The 7,055-nt window shown below is 35.0% G+C and overlaps 1 long non-coding RNA gene across 1 annotated transcript; it reads right to left on the reverse strand.

Moving 5' to 3' along the window:
• Positions 1-273: 273 nt before the first annotated feature.
• LOC112098875 lies at positions 274-647 on the reverse strand. The gene is made up of 3 exons (XR_002905921.1): positions 609-647; positions 452-516; positions 274-364 (listed from the first exon to the last, which is right to left on the reverse strand). It is a non-coding gene; the product is annotated as an uncharacterized LOC112098875 (long non-coding RNA).
• Positions 648-7,055: the final 6,408 nt, after the last annotated feature.

A 7,055-nucleotide genomic window follows, 5' to 3' on the forward strand; every position in this document is an offset into this window, starting at 1 on the left:
GAAGAGTTAATATTTAGGGATGGCAATGGGGAGGGGAGGGGAGGGGACCAATCTCCCCATACCCATCCCCGATATTTTGTTATGTCCCCGTCCCCTCCCCGTCCCCGTCAGAATTACTTAAGTGAATCCCCATCCCCTCCCCGAATACTAACAGGGGATCCCCGAGGGTCCCCGGTCCCCGAATAATTAATAGTCTAATACATTTTTTTTTTCGATTTTAAATTATTCATATTAAAATAAAAAATTCAGATAAAAATAAAGTTCAAAATATATCTTGCATTAATATTGATCCATTTCAAAGTCACATTCAAAAATATAAATTATTAAAATAATTATCTTTGTCAATGACTCAATCTTCATAATCCTACAATAAAAAGAAAAAAAATTATTTTTATATCGACAATAAAATAAATGTAGATACTTAATTAATATTTTTAATAAAACTATTTACCTCCTGCTCCTCCAGTTCTTCCTCGAGAAATGTGGCAAATTGAGAGCTAACCTCAGATTTCAAACCTAAAACAATGAAAATGATATAAGTAACGTAACTTATAAGCGCAAATATTAATAACTGTATAATATAATTACAATGTAAAATAAACTCATACTGCTATTGTAAGCTCGTAACCAACTTTGACAGCATATTAAGGCCTCCAATGTGCTTGGATGAAGTTTGTTACGGTGTGAGCTCACAACTCTACCACCGGTGCTAAAAGCTGATTCAGAAGCAACTGTTGTAATTGGAATTGCCAAAATATCTCTAGCAATTCGAGCTAATGTAGGATACGAATTAGGATTAGAACTGTTGTAAATTATAATTAGGCAGCTCTCTCCTGTATCATTGTGGTTTGGATTAAAAATTTAAGACTTTAATTAGTTAATTAAGTTTAAAAGTTTAATAATATAACTATTTTAATATTTATTATTTTTAACAATATTTATAATTTTGTTATTTATTTATTAGTAATTTTAAAAATAAAAATAAAATTAAAAATTAAAATGGGGAAATGGGTAGGGGATGGGGATTCCACCTCATCCCCGTCCCCTCCCCGAATAAAAAATTGGGTAAAAAATTTTCCCCGTCCCCTCCCCGAATAAAAAATTGGGTATAAAATTATCCCCGTACCCTCCCCGAATGGGGAAAATCCCCGAGGGTACCCGTCCCCGTGGGGATTTTTGCCATCCCTAGTTAATAAAGAGGTGCATAGTTATAAGGTTAAGTGAAAAGAAAAGGGGAGAGTTACTTTCAAGAGCAAAATGAAAGCTAAAGGGAAAAAAATAGTTGCTGGTTGCTTGATAGGGAAAGTACTTAATACAAGGGGAGTTAGTATAAAAGGTTTGAAGATTGCTATGCAAAGGGTGTGGAAAACCTCAAGGGAGGTGAAGATATAGAGTCTCGGAGACAACATTTTTATGTTCAAATTTGGCTCAAAGGTAGATAAAAGAAGTCTACTGGCCGGGGGCCCATGACACTTTGATAGAGTTCTTATTGTGCTCACGGAACCAGTCGAGATATGGGATGTAAAAAAGTAAGATTTTAAGCATGTATCCTTTTAGGTACAAATTCATGATGTTCCTATTATGAGTATGATAAAGGAAATGGCAATAGTTTTGGGTGAGGTGATTGGGAAGGTTGAAGAAATAAAAACTGATGCAACATGGGAATGTAGTGGGCAATTCTTAATGCTAAGAACTTCAGTAGATGTCACTAAACTGCTGAAGAAGATAATCGAGTTAGAACAATAGAGGGAAGATGACGGAGATATTACTATGCGCATGATGTATGAACAAATGCCAGATTTTTGCTTTTGTTGTGGGTGAATAGGCACCAGTACAGAGAATGTGCTCATTATAAATCTCAATCCAAGAATGAACTGGCTTTAGGTCGTGGTTTAAAGCAATTACCATTACAGAAAGGTGAAAACAGAGCAAAATGAATGATCGATGAGATTCACAACCTAGCAATTTACAGACTAATTTCTCAACCCCAGCAAAAAATGAAAAAAAAAAAAAACCAAGGCACGACAAAAGAGGGACAAGGTAGAGCTGGAGAATCGGGCAATCAAGATGGATCCAACCGACATCATTTGGATCCGAGTATGGATAGTTTAACCAGAGCTATGGGCAAGATCCAAAAGTGGTTGAGATGCAATTAATGCATAGGGCTACAGACTATAGGGAGCCAGTAGATAGAGGGAGTGAAAAGAAAAATGTAGCTGATAATGGCACAATGCATTGGGATATAGTTAAGAGAGCAGAAATTATGGGCGGGAAAAGAGAAGTGAGGAAAACAAATTTTCAAGTAGGAAATGTTGAAAAAATAATGTCTCCTAGTACACAAAACATGAAATTTTTTAAGTGGGGAGAAACAGAAACAAACAAGGCCACAACTGATATAGGCTACCAACAAAAACTAAATGAATTCCCAGCCCAACTTGAATTGGAAGTTAAGGAGATAGATGATGGACTGAAAGAAGATAAAAGTAAGCCCAAGAAAAAGAAATAGAAGCTTTAAGCCCGAAATGTGGAAGCAAAAGTGGAAACAAATGAAGGGCTCATCAAATTAAAAAGACCCTGTAGTTCCATGGAGTATGAGAGTCAAAAAAAGAAAAGAAGCAAAATGAATAGCCTGAAAAAGGTTGTTCACTCAACATAGTACCTGAAAACTAATTTTACAACAACAAAATTGACTTTCGAGAATGAGCTTGGTGATGTCAGAGAGAAGATTCATAATGTGATGAAGGGGTTATCGGCGATGGCTGCAAGACAGCCCCACCAACAGCCATGAAAATTTTAAGTTAGAACGTTCAGGGGCTGGGAAAAGGTCGAACGTTCTAAGAAGCCCAACAACTTTTGAAGGAGCATAAGCCTAAACTTTTATTCCTTTGTGAAACAAATATGACAACAAGGAAAATGCAAGAGAACGCAGATAAATTACACTTTTAAAATTGTTTTGCGGTTAGTAGAGAAGGACTAGGAGGTGGGTTGGTAATGATGTGGAATTCTGAAATAATAGTGGATATTAAATCCTACAGTAAGCACTATGTGGATGTAGTGGTTCATAGTGAAAATGAGAGCTACTAAAGATGCACAGGATTCTACGACCATCCAGGATTAAACCAGAAAAGACATACCTGGGAGCTTCTAAAAAGCTTAGCTGCTTTATCTTCACTACCATGGCTTTGCTTCGGTGATTTCAATGAGGTGCTAGACCTAAATAAAAAAAAAAGGGGGGAAAGAGATAGGAGGGCAGACTTGGTAAATGATTTTAGGGAAGCCATTAGGGATAGTGATCTGAAGGATTTAGGGAGTAATGAATACCCATTCACTTGGTCAAATAAAAGATTCAAACCTTACATTATTGAAAAGAGGCTTGATATATTTTTGTGAAATAGTTATTGGAAAAGTTGCTTCTAAGAAAAGACAGCCCTGCATTTGATTTCCTGAAGCTTGGATCATAACCCAATTTTGATGGCGGTGTTAGAGAAAGGAAAAGGCAATAGATAAACGAAGCAAACTTTTCCAAGGGTCCACTATGAAGAAATGTGGAGTCCATATGAGAAGTGCAAGGAAATAATTAGGAATGAGTGGATGGAGACGTGTTGTTGGAACAGTGGCAACCCAGTTGAATTGTTTAAGAAGAAATAAAAGTTATCTGTGGTTGAACTAAAAATTTGGAGTAGATATGAATTTGTGGGAAAGAGAAGGAAGTTGGAGCATCTAAATAGCAAGTTGAAAGAGATAAAGAACGAATACAGTCACTTTGATGATGGAGCTGAAATTCGAAAAATAGAAAATCATATTGACAATATCCTCTTAGATGAGGAAAATTATTGGAAACAAAGATCGAGGGCGGACTAGCTCAGAGAAGGGGACAAAAATATGAGGCTTTTTCACTCAAAAGCTTCCGTAATAAGGAAAAAGAATAGAATATGTAGCCTATAAGATGATAATGGAAATTGGGTTGAGGAAACAGAGAATGTGGAGCATATGATATGCGAGCATTTCACAAAAATGTTCACCACAACAAATCCTTCTTCGACCCAAATAAATGTTGTTCTATTTTAACTGCCAGCCAAGGTTAAAAAAAAATGGCAAGTTACATGGAGCAACCATTCACAATGGAGGAAATAGCAAATGCACTAGCTCAAATGTGCCCAACAAAAGCTCTTGGCCTAGACAGTTTTCCATCAGTCTTTTTCCAAAAACATTAGAGTTCAATGAAAGAAGGCGTTGTTAAAACATGCCTACATATCTTGAATAAGGGAGGTAACATTGTGCCTCTTAATCATACTTACATTGCTCTGATTCCAAAAGTGCAGAAGCCTAGGGAAGTGAATGAATTTATACTAATTAGCTTATGTAACGTTATCTATAGAATTATAGCAAAAACAATGGCTACTAGGCTTAAACATGTTTTGAATGATATTATATCCCCCACTCAAAGTGCTTTTGTTCCCAATAGCTAATCCTGGTAATATTATCATAGGATATGAGTGCTTAAATAAGATTAGACAAAGTAAGGAAAAAAAAAAGTCTCTAATAGCTTTGAAATTATATATCCGTAAAGCCTATAACAGAGTCAAGTGGAGTTTTGTCAAATGTACCATGCAAAAACTAGGATTTTATGAAAATGGATGAATTTGATTATGAATTGTATCTCTACAACAAGCTTTTCAATGTTAATTAATAGAGTGGCAAAAGGTCTCATTCATCCCCAAAGAGGATTGAGATAAGGATGTCCTCTTTCCCCTTACCTTTTTATAATGTGTGTAGAAGTTTTTTCAAACTTACTAAAGCAAGTAGAAAATTAGAACTTTATACATGGTCTGAGATTCAGCAGAAATTTGTAATCACTCATCTTCTTTTCACTGACAATAGCCTAGTTTTCTCAAAGGCTTCCCCAACTGAGTGTAGAAAGTTAAAGGACATATTTGATGGTTATGCAGCAGCTTCAGAGCAGGCGTTTAATTATGAAAAATCTTCCGTATTCTTCAGCTCAAGCACAAACCAAAGTCAAATTGAGGAAATCAGGAACATCTTTGGGCTGAATATTGTCTCCAAACATAAGAAGTACTTGGGTTTACCATCTATAGTGGGAAGAAAGAAGATTAGTTTCTTTAATAAAATTAAGCTGAGAGTTTAAAGCAAGCTGTCTAGTTGGCAAAACAAGTGTTTTTCTAGTGGCTGAAAGGAAGTCCTCATTAAAGCTATGGCACAAGTGATGCCAGCATGTGCAATGAGTGTGTTTAAAATTCCTCAAGGCCTCTGTGATAATATTGAAAGGGCTGTAGCGAGATCTAGTAAGGATCATTTGAAACTTATAGAAATATACACTAGGAAATATGAGAAAAGTTGTGTAACGTCAAAACAAGAGGTGGTTTGGGATTTAGAGATTTTTCAATGATAAGAATTTAGATATATTGCAAATAGATATAGACAATTAAAAACTAAAGTTAACAACTTAATTAATTTTCAGAAATATTGTTCACCATTACTATTTACGACTACTATTTACGGTCACTGTTCACAGTTACTGTTCATCCGCATAAAAAATATTAATTTTCTAAAAACACAATAAATTACAGAAAATAAATGGCACGGAGATTTTTACGTGGTTCGGATTAATCAATCCTACATCCATGAGGCCACACCCAGATGAAAAGTAATTCACTAAATTGAGATGTTACAACCTATGGATTTATCAAACTTAAGATTCTCACTTACAATTTATCACCATACACTTTACTCAACCTTAGAATGAATCTATTTCTCTTGAATAATTACTACCCCTTTTGATCCACGATCCTCAAGACATTTCGCAAAGTGATCAATAGTAATTCTTCAATTTTTCAATGTCTAGTGATCCAAGATCCACATAAACTCTCCACAGAGATGAAAAAAAGATAAGAAAACAAATCAACACAACATCGTGTGCCAAATCCGGATTCTTTAAGGAGGAGACCGAATTTTGCTTCTCTACTTTATGCTCTGTGTTGTGTGTCTTCAATTGTGAAATACTTATCTTTATATAGGCACTAAGGTTTCACAAAAATAGCAAGTCTTAAAAGATTTGGATTCTTTCTAAATAAGAATTTCTTTCCTCTTATAATTCTTATGAATCTGAATAAGAATAAAACTGGTCTTCTTTCTTTGCTTGTCTCCCAAGAAATATCTAGAGTATTTAATGAACTTCATGTTTGAACCAACTTCTTGCTCTAAATAGATCTCATGCACCAATTATAGAATCTCATCATTAATTGACTTGCTAAATTAGATATATAATTAAATTAGGAAACAAATATTTCTAATAATTGGAATCTCACTAAATTAGGGAATTAATAAATTAATCCCTATTACAAGATATGCAATAAATAAAATTTTAATTTAACTAGACTTGTCATAAGATGTCAACTCTATAAATAATGAACTTAACATTCAAGTTTCAATCAAGCCCTTGATGCTAAACAAGGATGGAGGATTATGCACAATCCAGATTCTTTAATGGCTAAAATCCTCAAAGCCAAATATTTTAAACACACTGGCTTTATGGAGGCCAAGTTGGGACCAAATCCCTCCTTTGTTTGGAGAAGTATTTTATGGGGAAGACAATTGCTTCACGAGGGATTAAGGTGGAGAGTAGGTAATGGGAATCAAATTTCAGTTTTTAGCAAGAATTGGATGAAAAAAGGTGAGCTTCTTAATTCAACATCTATCTCAATGTTATCTAATGATGTTGTTGTGGCTGATTTCATTAATTAGAAAAACCGGTGGAGGCAAGAGATGGTTGCTCAATATTACCCTTAGGAGATCTCTGAGAGAATTGTAAAGATTCCGCTTCTAAAAACCCTTTAGAAAGATTTACTGATCTGGAGTTATGATAAGCATGTTGTCTATTCTGTCAAAAGTGGCTATCAGTTGGCTCTTAAGCTCAAGTATCCAGATATGCCAGGCTGTTCTAATGCCACCAAAATAAAGTGTAAAGTTATTTGGTCTAATAAAATCCCTGAATAAGTTAAGATCTTTATGTGGAGAGCTACTCCAAACTTGATGCC

The sequence above is a fragment of the Citrus clementina genome, unplaced genomic scaffold (assembly GCF_000493195.1).
Source record: "Citrus clementina cultivar Clemenules unplaced genomic scaffold, Citrus_clementina_v1.0 scaffold_4, whole genome shotgun sequence".
In the NCBI taxonomy this organism is placed as follows: domain Eukaryota; kingdom Viridiplantae; phylum Streptophyta; class Magnoliopsida; order Sapindales; family Rutaceae; genus Citrus; species Citrus x clementina.